Source organism: Hemitrygon akajei, chromosome 5 (genome assembly GCF_048418815.1).
Source record: "Hemitrygon akajei chromosome 5, sHemAka1.3, whole genome shotgun sequence".
In the NCBI taxonomy this organism is placed as follows: domain Eukaryota; kingdom Metazoa; phylum Chordata; class Chondrichthyes; order Myliobatiformes; family Dasyatidae; genus Hemitrygon; species Hemitrygon akajei.
Window position 1 is genome coordinate 127,995,773 of NC_133128.1, and position 17,533 is coordinate 128,013,305.

Here is a 17,533-nt window from a genome sequence, read left to right on the forward strand (position 1 = left end):
ATGTCTAGCCCTTTTTATTCCTTATTTCATCTTAATTGATTCTGCTTTCTTGATCTTCTGAACCAAGTTTCGTATTTTCATTACTGTTCCGCATCTCATTTTTTAGTATCAGATGACTTGACCTTATCTTCCTCTCCAATACTGTTCCAGTGACCTTGTAACCATAACTCTATGATGGGCACTTGATCAAACCAATTTAATTCTATTATGCTCTTTAATTCATCCATCTTGTTACAAATGCTTCATGCTTTTAATGTTAATGTTAACATTTCTCTTACCTTGATATTATTACTTCTGCACGATTGCACTATGTCCTGGAATGACACACTCTGCTTACCATGATCCATATTTTCACATCTTGTCTTTTCTTTTGTAATTACCTGTTCCCCGCCCCCCCACACACACACACAAAGCCCCCAACCCACTAATATTTAACTTACCTTTATCTACAACCCCAATATTTGGACCCAGCACCACAGAACTTGCTACACACTCCAAAGAGGATAAGTTAGGCTTTGGTTTGACAATTCATAAGAAAGGCAGCTTGTGAATAAGCACACCATACCATTAAATCAGCATAGCAATAAAACATGGAAGTAGTCGATGATGATCAACAAGCAGCTACTTTTACACTCAGCCTATCTGGCATTCTTCTTACATTCCCTCCAGATTAAGGTACACATAACCCCTCCAACCTCCATCACAATAGGAGCCACTGTCTCCCATGAACAACCCAAGAAACATATTGATTTTAAAAACATCTTTTCACCATGAATTCTAAATATTTGTGGCCCTCCTTGCTGCTTCTGACATAACTTTAACGGTGATACTTCATGATATTCAGCAGGCTACCCTAATGCCCACACCATTTCTTAGAAAGCAGGCTGTACATTAGCTTCAGACTACAAAGACTGTATATTTTAAAAATACCTCACTCATGCTGAACTAAATTTGCACAGTGAGAAATTCCCATTGGGAACTTTGAAAATATGGAAGCTGAACATTTAAGGGCCACCTTTAGGTGTGCTTAACTGAAAATCTCTGTACAATTTATGTCCCCAAATCAAATAGTTTATGGCTTGAGATACACACCATTGCTTGCTTTTGAGATTGCACTATATTTCAGCTTTGGGACAATATTGATTTTTTGATGTTCTATTAAATAGTGATCTGAGTAGTTGACTACTATAAGCTCTTAGCCCTTGTGGAATTCACATTAACAAATCCCTAAACAAGGGCTTCCTCAGCTTAAGTGGAGAAGCTTTGTCACATCTGTTAAACCCCGATGCCTTGGTCTCTGCTACCCAGCAGCCTGGTTACCAACAGCACACACCTGCCGTTGCTTATCAACACATCTCATGAGCATCTCCAATGGTACTTGCAGTGCCACTGTTGACGTCGGTCAAGTTTATTGTCAGGTGCGCACACAGCAGCGTCACAGGCACATTGCATCACATAAGCAGCATTCATGAGAAAAACATATACTAAGCATAAATTATGCACAATTTTACAAGAAAGAACAGAATTAGAACAAAAAATGTCCATTTTAATGCAAGTGATCAAAATGGTCATAGTGTTGCTCAACTGTAGTGATAAGGGTTTCATCCGTGGGTTGAAGAACTGAATGATTAAGGATAATTAACAGTTCTTGAACCTGGTGGTGTTGGACTTTAAGCTTCTATACCTTCTGCCTGATGGTAGCTGTGAGAAGATGGCATAACCCAGATGTTGCATCTCTTTGATGATGGATGTTGACTTCTTGATACAGGATCTCCTACTGGTAGTGGGACAGGATGGATTGGGGTGCATTGGGCAGGGTCCACTCCTCTCTGCAGCTTCTTACATTCCTGCACTTGTGAGTTGCCATACCAGACCATGATACAACCCGTCAGGATGCAACTTTCAACAAGAAAAGACAGAGTTTAAAAAAATATCCACTTCAATGCAAAGTGATCAAAGTGGTCATCTGTAGAAGCTTGTTAAGTGTTGGATGACACACCAAACCTACCTTGAAAGTAAAGATGTTGGCATACTTTCCTTATGATTGCATCTATGTGCTGGGCTCGGGACAGGTCATCTGACATGTTAACACCCAGGAAGTTAAAGCAGTTGACTCTACCCTCCACCATATCCCACTTGCTCCCCCACCCCCACAACAGATTGTTGCATGTTTTTCCTCCTTCTCCTTCCTATTTTCCAATTGCTAAGCTCACCTTAAAAGAAGTCCAAGGGTTCACTGGTGTGTAGGCTTTGAGGTGGATGGACAACGAAGGCCGCAAATGAGGGGCAACCCCATCAATGGATACTTTCCATTGGTCTGTGATGGACAAGTTCATTGTGTTCCTTCAGAGTGGGCACTGGACCCAATCGTACAGGCCTGGCACACATTATATTGGCTTCAAGGGCACCAGCTTTCACACTGAGTTGGCACCACAATGACAAGGCAGCAAGATGTTGAACCAAGTGTTGGCCTACGCAAGGGACACATAATTCTGGTAGTCCGCTTACTCTGTGAAGTCCCTTCACAGATCCTGAAGACTGAAAACTCTGTGTATAAATCTGAAGAAAACCTCATCTACAAGAGGCATGGAGCCATAGACATGTAAACATTGGATATGGACAGGCCCATTGGCTCGTAACATTGTGCCGAACTCATTAAGTTAATGATGCCTAATTACGCTATACCTTTCTGCCTAAGCACACTCTCTATCCCTCTGTCATATTTTATCTGCCTCCACCAGCAGTCACAGCAGCACGTTCTAGGTACCTACCAATCTCTGTAAATGTCCCCTCTCAGTTCATGCTGAGAAATACCGAGCTCCACATAATGACGTCTGTCAACTAGAACGGCAGGTGGTGGCATTATGCAAATGAGCAAGGCGACTGCCGATGGGACAACCCTTATACTTTTCCAGGCTTCAAGAATGCAAATCACAATGCCGCTTTTGACGTTAAAAGGAGCTTTGCGCTAATCGCTGTCTCTCAGGAGACATCATGCCTTATGCGAAGAAAGTCAGTGATTCAAGTCCATCCCAGGGCCACAAGCACAACACCTCCACTAACAGTTGCTGTTCTGTTCTGTGACAATGGATTCTCCACCCAGGACTCAGCGACAACCCAATACATGACCATGTTTGAAAGTCATGTTTATGTATGAAGACCATAGAGTCATAGAATTATACAGCACAGAAACAGGCCTTCAGCCTATCTAGTCCCCACTGATCATGATTCCCATCCAAGGCAGTTCCATTTGCTTGTGTTTTTCCCATATCCTTCTAAGTCTTTCCTATCCATGCACTTGTAAATGTTGTTATTATACTTGCCTCAACTACTTACTCCTCAGTTCCTTTAAATCTTTCCCTTTTCACCTTAAGCCTAAACTCTCTTGTCCTTAATTCTCCAATCATAGGAAAAAGACCCCCTATCTATGCCCTTCGTGACTTTATACACCTCTATAAGATCACCCCTCAGTCTCCCATGCTCTAAGGAATACACCCTCAGCCTGAAAATCTAACACAGTCCCTCAAGCCCTGGAAACATACTTAAGAATCTCTTCTACACTCATTTCAGTTTACGAACATCTTTCCTACTGAAGGGTGACTAGAAATTACTCTAATATTGTCCCAGCTTCACTCAGCTGTTTATTGTCCCAGTCCCTTGCCCAGATGTTGTTTCCACTCCAAATCTAGGGGCTACACTATCAGGCCTGTATCTTATTATTTATCAGAATAAGAATCAGAATCAGTTTTATTATCCCCAACATACCGTATACAGGGGATTCCAATTAATTAGGCCATCAGTTAATCGGGGAAACCGCTTATTTGGGACAACTCCTAAAGGACAAAAACTAATTGAGAAAGTAACCAGAATCCTCTTTGTTTATTTGGGACACCATGTTGCTTAATTGGGGCAGGAGTCTACTGCCAAACAGTTTCTAACCAGCGTCAGTCACGTGCACATGCATGGCTGTTAGACACAACACCACATGTCAAGCTAACAGTTTTTAAATAGCGTTAAGTAATACACACAAAATGCTGGAGGAACTCAGCAGCCCAGGCAGAATCTATGGAAAAGAATACAGTCAACGTTTCAGGCCGAGACCCTTCAGCAGGGAGCTTATTAGGTTTGTTCTCCATTACTACCTCTCCAGTGTCATTTTCCTGCTGTCCAATATCCACTTTTGCCTCTCTTTTACTCTTTATATATCTGAAAAAAAACTTTTGTTATCCTCTTGTATATTATTGGCTAGCTTACTTTCATATTGCAACTTCCTATCGTTTTGTTAGTTGCCTTCTGGTGGTTTTTAAAAACTACCCACTCCTCAGCTTCCCACTAATTTCTGCTGCATTATATACTATATCTTTTGCTTTTATGCTGTCTCTGACTTCCCTTGTCAGCCACAGTTGCCTCATCCTGCTTTTAGATTACATATTCATATTTGGAACGTATCTTTCTTGTGCCTCCCAAATTGTCCCCAGAAACTCCAGCCATTGCTGTCATCCCTGACAGTATCTCCTTGCTTTGGCCAGATTTTCTCTCAGGCCTCTGTAATTCCCTTTACTCCACTGTAAGACTGATTTCTCTGACTTTACCTTCCTGCTCTCAAATTTCAGGGAAAACTTTATCATATTATGATCACAGCCTCCCAAGGGTTTCCTTACTTTAAGCTTCCTAATCACATCAGATTCATCACACAATACCCAATCCAGAATTGCCTTTTCCCTAGTGGGCTCAATCACAAGCTGCTCTAAAAACCATATTGTAGGTATTCTACAAATTCCTTCTCTTGGGATCCAGCACCAACCTGATTTTCCTAATCTACCTGCATATTGAAATCCCCCGTGAATATCATAACATTGCCCTTATCGAATACCTTTTCTATTTCCCATTGTAATTTATATCCCACATCCTGGCTACTGTTCACAGTGTGTATATAATTCTCATCAGGGACTTTTTACCCTTGCCGTTTCTTAACTCTACCCACAAGGATTCTACATCTTCTGATCCTATGTCACCTCTTTCTAAAGATCTGATCTCAATTTTTACCAACAGAGCAATCCCACCCCCTCTCCCTACCTGTCTGTCCTTTTAATACAATGTGTATCCTTGGATGTTAAGCCCCCAACTAAGACCTTCTTTCTGCCACAACTCAGTAATGCCCACAATGTCATGCCTGTCAATCTCTTACTGCATTGCAAGATCATCTACCGTATTCTATACATTGCATGCATTCAAATATAACACCTTCAGTCCTGTATTCATCCCCCAGTTCGATTTTGCCTTCATGTTACACTTCAACGCATCCCCTGACTGCAATTTGGCCCTATCACCTGTCTGTCCTTCCTCATATGCTCAATGCACAATGCATCAACTTGTTTGCCTCTTAGCTACAGGAGGTAAATCACAATGAGAAATATATCTGTAACAAATTAAATAAGAGAACAAAAAATAGTGAGGTAGTACTCATGGATTCATTAACCATTCAGAAATCTGATGGCAAATGGGAGGAAGCTGTTCCTAAATCGTAAAGTGCGTTTTTTGGGACTCCTATACCTTTTCTCTGATGGTAGCAATGAGAAAGGGGCATGTCCTAGGTGGTGGGAGTCCTTAATGATGAGATGTTAAACTGAAGCCCCACCCACCCCTTGCAATTATAAAAGAACACAGGACATTTGAATGGAAACAACAATAGGCTCTGATGAAGGGTCTTTAACCTGAGATAGTATATACTTTGTCTTCCCACGGGTGATGCCTGACCTGATGGAGGTGTCTAAAGTGTATATATTCACTATCTCCAGCTTCTGCTGATTAAAAATTTTATCAGAGTTGACCTCTGTAATCCAATCAATTATTATCTGGGTTGTTCATGGGGGTCCCTGATACTTACTGTGATGAGAAGAGATGGTCTGTGTACTCCACCTGTCCCCCTAAGGTTTCTTAGTAAGGAAATTGCATGGTCAGATAATGGAGCACATCTTAGGTTATTGGCAGCAGCTCATGAATCACTATGTTCCCATCAGGAGCTTCTCAGGAGTGGGAAGGGACCTGGAACTAGGAGGATAGATGGAATGCTGTTGGAGATGGAAACAGTGAGGGAAACTTTAACCCTACTCATCGGAGTTATGATGACTTGAGTTCCTTCCTTTGCTGATTAAGAACACAAGTGTCCACTCCATTAATATAGAACACTGTTGAAACTGTACATGGAATAATTACATTGTAGTCTGTTGTACCTACTGAATGAAGTGTGCAGCAGAGGTTCGCCACATTGATTTCTGGGATGTAGATTAGTTGTCTGATTGAAGATTAAGCAGAGCGAGCCTGTACTCCTTAGGGTTTAGAAGAAGTAAGTGTGATCTCATTGTAACACCAGATTCTTACAGGGTAGATAACCATGAGACCATAAGACATAGGAGCAGAATTTGACCATTTGGCTCATTGATTCTGCTCCATCATTCAGTCATGACTGATTGATTATCCCTCTCAACAACATTCTCCTGCCTTCTTCCCATGGCCTTCAACATCCTTACTAATCAAGAAGCTATCAACTTCTGTCTTAAGCATAACCAATGACTCAGCTTCCACAGCCATCTGTCAATGAACTCCACAGATTCATCATCTTCTTGCTAAAGAAATTAGACTTCATCTTTTATTCTGAGGCTGTGCCCTCTGTTCCCCCATTATTGGACAATAATAACAACTTCTCAATGTCAACGTTGTTAAGTACAGCTCCAACACCATATATAAGTTTGCTGATGACACTGTTGTGGGTTGTATCAAAGGGGGTGATGAATCAGCGTACAGAAGGGAGACTGAAAATTTGACCTGGTGGTGTAATAACAATAACCTCTCACTCAATGTCAATAAGACCAAAGAACTGATTGTAGACTTCAGAGGTCCATTACCCAGTAATCATCAAAGGATCAGAGGTAAAGAAAATTCCTGGGAGTCACAATCTCAGAGGCCTTGTCCTGGACCCATCATAAGAACATAATTGCGAAGAAAGCTTGACAGCACCTCTACTTCCTCAGGAGTCCACAGAGATTCAGCATGTCATCAAAAACTTAGGCAAACTTCGACAGATACGCGTTGAAAAGTGTGCCTACCAGCTGCATTAAGGCCTGGTATGGGAACACCAATGCCTTTGAGCAGAACATCCTACAAAAGTCAATGGATATGGCCCAGTGCCTCACGGGTAAAAGCCCTCCCAACCATTGAGCACATCTACATGAAACGCTGTCCTCACTACCCAGGCCATGATCTTTGATCCTGTTTACAGTTACTGTTCTATAGATTTGTGAAGTATCCCCACAGAAAAAAATCTCAGGTTTGTATGTGGTGACATGTATGAACTCTGATAATAAATTTTACTTTGAACTTTGGAAACATCCACACTATATATAAGCCTTTCTATATTTGATAGATTTCAATGAGATCCCTCCCCCTCATTCTTCTAAACTCCAGTGAGTACAGACCAGGAGTTAAATAATCCTCTTTATACATTAACCCTTTCATTCCCAGGATAATTTTCGCTAACCTCGCTTGGACCCTCTCCAATGCCAGCACATCCATTCTTAGATAAGGGGCCTGAAGCTATGCACAATACTCTAAACATGGTTTGACCAATGCCTTATAAAGACTCAGTATTTGACGCCATCCCTGCCTGGGAAGCAGAGAACTAGAGAATGGGTTACCCATTCGGGGGGAATTAAGAAGAAATTTTTCCAAACAGAGGGAGCATGCCTTTGATTTATCTACCCACGAGGCCTGTGGAGCCTCAATCACTATATTCAAGATGGAGACAACTACAATTTCAGGTATTTAATGAAGAAAATGGAGAGGTGAAAGATCAGCCATGATCTCACTGAATGGAAGGGAAGGCAAAAGGATTGTTCTTGTCTCCATTTCTTAGGATCGCACCAGTAAATGGGATTAGTTGATCATCTACAATGCTGTTTATGGGATCTTGTTGTGTGCAATGCAGCCACTACATTTCCTGCATTAGAAAAGTAACATCACTTTACACGCGTGATTGGTAGGAGGCTGGAATTGTGCTGTTCTTTGTTCTATCTTTAATCGCTTATTCCATGGACTTTCATCTTAACAACAACCCTATAAAGTTCCATCTTCATCAGACACCTTTTGGAAGCCCAAATCGATCAAATCAACTGCATTTCACTTTTCATCTGTTACTTCATCATAAAATAGAATTGTTTCATCATAAACCTGTCAGTTCATCATAAAAATCATTTCATCATGAAACTCTACTTCTTGATAAAACTTTGTTACTTCTTCATGGAACTCATTTGCGTTATCATGAAATTGTTAGCTCATGGTAAATCCCTGTTATCTGATCATAAGACACTGTTAGTTCATTTTAAAGACTGTTAAAACACTATTGTTCATCATAAAGATGTTACTTTATCCTAGAATGCTCTTTCTTAATGATAAAACACTGTTATCATAAAATATCATAAAATTCAGTTAAGTTGGTCGGCCAATATTTGCCTTTGCTATGTCATTCCCTAATCAATCTACATTTGTCCATGTGTCTGCTTATTGCATGCCTCATTATTATTTCTAGAGGTTACACTACGACTGAGATTAAAATGACGTCTGTAGTTACTTGGTTTATCTGTGCAAAAGAGTTACACTTGCAGTTTTCCAGTCCTCAGGCACAATACTGAATCTAATGAATTTTGGGAGTTTAAACAATTTGCTCCCCTCCTCCCCTCAGTAGCTTCGGATGCATTCCATCTGGACCCGATGATTTATTCACATTAACTGCCAGTTTTCCATTAGATCCTCTTGATCAATCTTTAGTCTATCCAGATACTCAACTACATCTTCCTTCAGTGAGACTCTAGTAACATGTTCTTCCTCAGCAAAGAATGGCATAGAGCACACGTTTATTGACTCACCCCTGCTCTTACCTCTTTGAGCAAATTACTCTTCTCATAGTCTCTGATCAGCTTCACCTCTCTTCTGAGTCTCCTCCTGTTCACATGCCAGTGGAAGATTATGGAAGCTGTGCTTCAGCATATTTCTCCTAATCTGTAAGTTCATCTTTCATTTTTGTTTTATCTTTGTCTGTTTCTTATCCCTTTAAATCTACCTCCTTGAGCTCATCTTCAGCCTCATCCTAATAAGCCCGTGTAGCTTGGAGATAAACCCTGATCTTGTTGAGAAAACATTGGAAGGAGATGTTGCCAATCCAAGTTGCAGTTCGTATGGTGGATGGTGGATTCAAGCATTCACACTTGGAGATGCCAGAAACAGCAGGGAGTGAAAATTAAATGATTTCACAATTTCAACATGTTAAGACCTATGAAGAATTTGAAGGTATCGATAATAATGAATATTACAATGAAAATAAAAATTTGTGGGATGCAATCGTCGAAAGCATTCTATGAAATCAGTTCATGATCTGCCCTAGGTGTTGGTGGTAATTCATTCATTTATCATCAATCAAAAGAACATGGCTGCATGTTGGTTGTTTGTTGTCTCTGACAATGACAGTGAGACCTGTGCAGGAGAGTTTTAAAGTGGAAAAGTCATTGTACGGGCACAGTTCCAGTTTCTCATCCTCGAAAGTCCGGGTCCAGTGGCATGAATCGTCATCACAAACTGGGGTCTTCCTTGATCGCAGTAGGTAACCATGACTTCTTCTATTCCTTATCGTACCCTTCACTCTCTTGCCAAACTTACATCTTGGGTTGGCCATTGGATCTCATCTACCCTGTCCGCCACAGTTGACTTCACGTGCTAGGGCAGGCGTGTCCCTACCTCACAAGGCCCGCGGGCTACCCTCATCTACTTTAGCCCGCCTGTTGAAGCGGTGTGGCTGTTGTCGCTTGCAAAGAGCTACTTGGTGCCACAGCTGAAAGCTGAATGTCCAGTGGGGACCAAAGGTGAGTGCCTGTCCCAGAATGGACACAACAAGCTCTTCACCAGAGGTGCTACCCCTCCCTGGACACCCCATACATGGCAGTGTGCAGCGGCTGAATTCCTCCATCAGTAACTATTGGGAACTAATGCACTGATAATAGTACTGAGGTAGCATCGGTAGTGTTCTAATTTGTTCTGTATTTCATTTAAAGACATTATTTGTTCCTTGTTAAATGAGTTTGTTTTTTTATACCTTTTTAACCATTTCTATGAAACTAGCTAATTGGGGTAGCCACTTAATTGGGTCAAAGTGTACGGGTCATAGAAATATAGAAAAACAGAAAACCTACAGCAAAGTACAGGCCCTTCGGCCCACAATGCTGTGCTGAACATGTACTTACTCAGAAATTACCTAAGGTTACCCATAACCCTCTATTTTTCTAAGCTCCATGTACCGATCCAGGAGTCTCTTAAAAGACCCTATCATATCCACCTCCACCACCGTTACTGGCAGCCCATTCCAAGCATTCACCACTCTCTGCATAAAAAATTTACCGGGGACATCTCCTCTGTACCTCCTTCCAAGCGTCTTAAAATTGTGCCCTCTCATGCTAGCTATTTCAGCCCTGGGGAAAAGCCTCTGACTATCCACACGATCAATGCCCCTCATTATCTTATACACCTCTATCAGGTCACCTCTCAACCTCCACTGCTCCAAGGAGAAAAGGCCGAGTTCACTCAACCTATTCTCATAAGGCATGCTTCCCAATCCAGGCAACATCCTCGTAATTCTTCTCTGCAGCCTTTCTATGGTTTCCACATCCTTCCTTAGTGAGGCGACCAGAACTGAGCACAGTAAAGTGGGGCCTGACCAGGGTCCTATATAGCTGCAACATTACCTCTCAGTTCTTAAACTCAATCCCATGATTGATGAAGGCCAATGCACCATATGCCTTCTGCGTTCTTAACCACAGAGTCAACCTGCGCAGCAGCTTTGAGTGTCCTAAGAACTCAGACCCTAAGATCCCTCTGATCCTCCACACTGCCAAGATTCTTACCATTAATATGATATTCTGCCATCATATTTGACCTATCAAATTGAACCACCTCACATTTACCTGGGTCAAACTCCATCTGCCACTCCTCAGCCCAGTTTTTCATCCTATCGATGTCTCACTGTAACATCTGACAGCCCTCCACACTATCCACAACACCCCCAACCTTTGTGTCATCAGCAAACTTACTAACCCATCCTTCCACTTCCTCATCCAGGTCATTTATAAAAATCATGAAGAGAAAGAGCTCCAGAACAGATCCCTGAGGCACACCACTGGTCACCAACCTCCATGCAGATTATAACCTGTCTACAACCACTCTTTGCCTTCTGTGAGCAAACCAATTCTGGATCCACAAAGAATGATCCCATGGGTTCTTACATTCTCAATAAGCCTTGCATAGGGTACCTTGCTGAAATCCATCTACTACCCTACCTTCATCAATGTGTGTTTAGTCACATCCTCAAAAAATTCAATCAGGCTCGTAAAGCACAACCTGCCTTTGACAAAGCTAAGCTGACTATTCCTAATCATATTATTCCGCTCCAAATATTCATAAATCCTGCCTCTCAGGATCTTTTCCATTAATTTACCAACCACTGAAGTAAGACTCATTGGTCTATAATTTCCTGGGCTATCCCTACTCCCTTTCTTTAATAAGGGAACAACATCTGCAACCCTCCAATCCTCCGGAATCTCTCCTGTCACCATTGATGATGCAAAGATCATTGTCAGAAGTTCAGCAATCTCCTTCCTCACCTCCCACAGTAGCCTGGGGTACATCTCATCCGGTCCCGGAGACGTATCTAACTTGATGCTTTCCAAAAGCTCCAGCACATCCTCTTTCTTAATGTTTATATGCTCAAGCTTTTCAATCCACTATAAGTCATCCCTACAATCACTAAGATCCTTTTCCATAGTGAATACTGAAGCAAAGTATTCATTAAGTATCTCTGCTATCTCCTCCGGTTTCATACATACTTCTCCACTGTCACACTTGGTTGGTCCTATTCTCTCAAGTCTTATCCTCTTGCTCTTCACATACTTGTAGAATGCCTTGGGATTTTCCTTAATCCTGTCCGCCAAGGCCTTCTCATGGCCCCTTCTGGCTCTCCTAATTTCATTCTTAAATTGCTTCCTGCTAGCCTTATAATCCTCTAGATCTCTATCAGTAGCTAGTTTTTTGAACCTTTTGTAAGCTTTTCTTTTCTTCTTGAGTAGATTTTCAACAGCTTTTGTACACCACAGTTCCTGTACCCTACCATCCTTTCCCTGTCTTATTGGAATGTACCTATGCAGAACACCACGTAAATATTCCTGAACATTTGCCACATTTCTGCTGTACATTTCCCTAAGAACATCTGTACCCAATTTATGCTTCCAAGTTCCTGCGTGATAGCTTCATATTTCCCCTTGCTCCAATTAAACATGTTCTTAACTTGTCTATTCCTATCCTTTTCCAATGTTATGGTAAAAGAGATAGAATTGTGATCACTATATCCAAAATGCTCTCCCACTGAGAGACCTGACACCTGACCAGGTTCATTTCCCAATACCAGATCAAGTACAGACTCCTCTCTTGTAGGCTTATCTACATATTGTGTCAGGAAACCTTCCGGAACACACCTAACAAGCTCTACCCCATCTAAGCCCCTCACTCTAGGCAGATGCCAATCAATATGTGGGAAATTAAAGTCTCCCACCATGACAACCCTGTTATTATTACACCTTTCCAGAATCTGTCTCCCTATCTGCTCCCCGACATCCCTGTTACTATTGGGTGGTCTATAAAAAACATCCAGTAGAATTAATGACCCTTTCCTGTTTCTAACTTCCACCCACGGAGACTCCGTAGACAATCCCTCCATGTCTTCCTCCTTTCTGCAGCCATGACACTATCTCTGATCAGCAGTGCCACGTCCCCACCTCTTTTGCCTCCCTCCCTGTCCTTCCTGAAACATCTAAAGCCTGGCACTCTAAGTAACCATTCCTGCCCCTGAGCCATCCAAGTCTCTGTACTGGCCACAACATCATAGCTTCAAGTACTGATCTATGCTCTAAGCATCTTGTTCAAGATGCTTCTTGCATTAAAGCAGACACATCTCAAACTATCCGATCTCTATCACCTGCCTATCCTCCCTCTCACACTGTCTCCAAGCTTTCTCTACTTGTGAGCCAACATCCCCTTCCTCCGTCTCTTCAGTTCGGTTCTCACCCCCCAACAATTCTAGTTTATACTAGGTAAACTGATCCTGATGAATCCCAATTAATTGGAACCCACTGTATTGCTATTGTAATTTATAGTATATTTTAAGCATTGCACAGTACTGCTGCTGCAAAACATCAAATTTTGCAAACATTTGTCAGTGATAATAAGCCTGATCCTGAGGAAACTCAGGGAGGATTCTGCAGAGGCCAAACTCAAAAGCTCCCACACAATGATAGAGTCAAGCCAGTTACCGCTGGAGCATTGTTACCTGCCTGCGGTACATAGATTTTCAGGTATTATGGAAGAAATATTATTTTAATATAGCATCAGCTACCGTTTAACAACAAACTTTATGGCCGAGGTCCTCCTGCGAAGCGGCTTTTACTCTAATTGCACCATTCATCACACTGATTATCACTTTCAGGTGAGACACTTTAATTGTACGTGATCTTGGATACGCAAGAGACTGCGGTCGCTGGAATCCGTAGCCAAAACCCGGACTGCTGGAGGAACCCAGTGGGTCAGGCAGCATCTGTGGATCTGAAATGTTTTTCATTCATTTTCTTCCTGCTTGACGCATCAGGTTCCTCCAGCTGCTTATTTTCCTGCTTGTGTATATTTTAATCATTTGTCAGGGATGGGATTTAATATTCCAGGTGTGACACTAATTCTTTTTAGAATATAAAATACATTTTAACCACGCCTGAGCAGAGCCTTGGAGTTAAGCACCATGGAACTGAGTTGTGCTCTGTTGCAGTTACATCTGCTGCCTTGCATATACATGCAATATATAATACATGGTGAGTATTGATATTCTCTTATACAAGTCTTGTCAGAGCAAGGTGAAGATGGAAATTTAAATCTTCCCCATAAGTTGTTAAAATATCCACCACTTTTGGAATGACGGCTGAGATAGTTCTACAGGCATGAACAGAAAGCAAGGCCTGCACTGAAGATAAGCAAAAGCAATGTAATAGGCAATTTAGACAGAATTTTTTTTAGCAGCACTATGATCACTACGTGTGAAAGAGACTGGCAGAGCCTGGGATCGGTAACTACAAAGCTCTTGACCTCTGAAGCGACTGGCTTATAATTATTATTGTATTTTAATTGTGATGTGGGTAGGTGGTCGCAGGAAGAGTAAGGGAAGGGGTTGATGGTACAGGGTGCCTGGTCTTGAATGAATTAAGTTGTGCTGCAGAAGTGAGTGTGGGTGGAAGTAAAGTGTGGGCGAAAATCATCTGCGCTATTTGTTCTACGTGAAAACCACTCTCCCCTGTTCTGCCATTTAGTAAAATCATGGCTTACTGATTGTAAACTTAATGCCACATTCTCATCTACCCCAGGTAACCCTGAACTCTCTTACCTATCTCCCTCTATCTTAGAAATATTTAATATTTCATTTTCACTGCCCCGCAGAGGAAGAGAATTCCGAAGACTGAACAGATCTCGAAGAGAGAGAAAAATCACACCATCCCTGTCTTAGATGGCCAACTCTCCATCTTTAAACATTTCTAGTTTCTCCTAAGTCCTCTCCACAACCACCTTGTCAAATCCCTCAGGATCTTCTATGCTTCAATAACTATCACATTTGTACGTACTTGGGGCTTGAAACAAATACTACCAAAATCAGAGAAGATCCATCAATCTGTATTGGGGATATCTTATCAGTGAATATTACTAAATAATCAACCGCTGGTGTCTCCTCAGGATTTGGGTATCATTCATTGTCTGCTTGGTCACAAGCATAACCTAACAGCATTAACCTGTCACCCTTGGTGTCTCCTGGAAGCATTTCTGGTAGTGAAGGAGAAAGCCTGTCTGCTGCCCCCGCGCAGCCTCATCTAGTAAATCCCAACCCCAACAAACGAAAGGAAACAGATTCCAAAAATATGCAGTCGACGGAAATGAAAACAAAAATGCTTGAAACAGTTATCGGGTCAGGCACCATCCACAGAGAGAGAAACAGCTTCAGTGTTTCAAGTTAATAACTCTTTGTTGGAATGGGAAGCAAGTTTTTTTTTGTTTCGGAGTGCAGGCCTCCGTTAGCCTCGATAGGCCATGGATTTCAGCCTTGGAAAGTTTCAGCCTTGGAAAGTTTTATTATGGAAGACCAGCAGTTTCCCAAGTTGCAAGCCTCCCCTCTCCATGCCACCGATGTTGTCCAAGGGAAGGGCATTAGGACCCATACAGCTTGGCACCGGTGTTGTCGCAGAGCAATGTGTGGTTAAGTACCTTGCTCGAGGACACACACGCAGCCTCAGCCTCAGCCTCAGGCTCGAACTAGCGAACTTCAGATAACTAGACGAATGCCTTAACCACTTGGCCACGTGCCAACAGTAGGTGGGGGATGGATGGACAGAATGAAGGGAACATTCTGATAGAGTGAGGCGGGCATTGTCAAGGAGGTACATTGTAGAGAACAGCTGGTTGATGGGTTGTAGAACTTGGGGGTGGTGGTGTGCACTGCACCTAGAGAACGAGCATGTGGACACAGGAGTGCAAAACACTGGAAACTGCAGGGCTGTTGAACAGGTCTGGTTGCCAGCTATTTTACAATTTAGGCAAAGAGAAGCAGAGTACTTCACCTCAAGGCAGGCACCGGAAGCAACAGATTGGTAATCAAATGGTCTGGTCCACGGTGGGCAGAAGTGATGGTAACCCACAACCTGGAAGCACTAACCTCTATTCCAATTGAAAATAACGTTCTTGCTTCTACTTACAGAGGACATTGCAGGTGTGTGAAGGATAACCCACAGCTGGGAAGTACTGACCTCCATTACACACCTGGTCTGGAAGTTTACAGATAGATTATTTTGAAATTACCATCCTTGGAACTAATCAGATAAATCTCTGGACACCTGAGATTTAAGGTCATTAGGGATAGGCCAGAAGTGAGATTGAGAAAACCCATTCTGTTCTCAAGTATTTATAATGATCTGGATTGCACTGGCTATAAAGGTGATGGGAACAGATTCATCATCATCTTTCAAATGAGGAATGTTGCTCACCATTCCCCTCCCTCCATTCCTCATCCCCTCACTTTCCATCAAGTCGGCCTCCATGCTCAACATCATTTCCATAAACTACAACATCGTGTTACCACCATGGACCTAATCACTGTACAGTTACAGCAGAGAAGGAAGATCAAACACTCCATGAAATATTTTATTGTGGATATTTTTTTTCTTTTATTAATAGTGCAAATGCTTGTCGTTTTACTGATAATTTTTCATATATGGGAGAAATGTAAAGCAGAGGCAGAAACTCGCTTGGAGCAACTTAAAAAAATGCAAATTCCTATTTATTAGATTTACAACAGTTGGAAGACACTAATATTTCAATCACTGTGGCTCTCTCATGGATCTACTAGAAGTAAACATGTAAAAGATTTTTAAAAAATCAATCAGAAAGCTTTCTGTGCAATTGCATTCATTGGTAAAGTTACTTGAAAAGCACATTGAAATGGCTTTATTTAATATCTGTGCCTTTAATATCTGTGCCTATTACAGAGTAATATTGTCATATCTTACAAGGACTTAGAGATAGCACTTGCAAAATCCCACAGGTACAGTTTCAAACATTGACTACTGAAGGTGACCGGCTCTGTCAGCAATGTAACGAAGAAGAATACAAAAGGATCCTAGAATGAGATCTAGAACGGAGGAACAGACAGGCATTCAGAATCAGCTTCCGTCTGACAAGGGGCAACCTCAGACCAGGGCAAATGGAATAATGCTTATGAGTCTCATGACCCTGGAGAGTTGAAATTATAGCCTATCCTGGTGTTACAGGGCAGTGTAGACTGGAGTAGAATGTAAATTAGAGTAGGTTAAAAGCTCAGCACAACATCGTGGGCAGAATGGCCTATTCTGCATTGTAATGTTCTATGTTCTATAGATACCCCATCACCTGGAAGGGTCCCCTGCTTCGTGGGGAAATGGGGGATTTCATAGCATTCTAAGCACTAATTATATCATAACACACAATCACTAAAACCAGATTACTGGATCTTTATTAGCAACACACACAAAACGCTGGAGGAACTCAGCAGGCCAGGCAGCAATACCTTGAGGGGGAAGGAGGAAGTAAAGAGCTGAGAAGTTGATTGATGAAGGAGATACAGGCTGGAAAAGGGTGAATCTGATTGGAGAGGACAGAAGACATAGAAGAAAGAAAAGGTGGGGGGACGAGTACCAGAGGGAGGCGATGGGCAGGCAAGGAGATAAGGTGGGAGAGGGAAAAGGTGGGGGGAATTATACTGGAAGTTTGAGATATCGATGATGAGGCCACAGTCAGGTTGGAGGAACAACGCCTTATATTTCATGTGGGTAGCCTCCAACCTGATGGCATAAACATCGATTTCTTGAACTTTTAGCAA

The 17,533-nt window shown here is 42.0% G+C and overlaps 1 protein-coding gene across 7 annotated transcripts in view; it reads right to left on the reverse strand.

Annotated features, from left to right (window-relative positions):
- Positions 1 to 17,533, reverse strand: part of LOC140728164 (receptor tyrosine-protein kinase erbB-4-like) — a 943,636-nt gene that overhangs the window by 437,388 nt on the left and 488,715 nt on the right. The window lies entirely within an intron of this gene.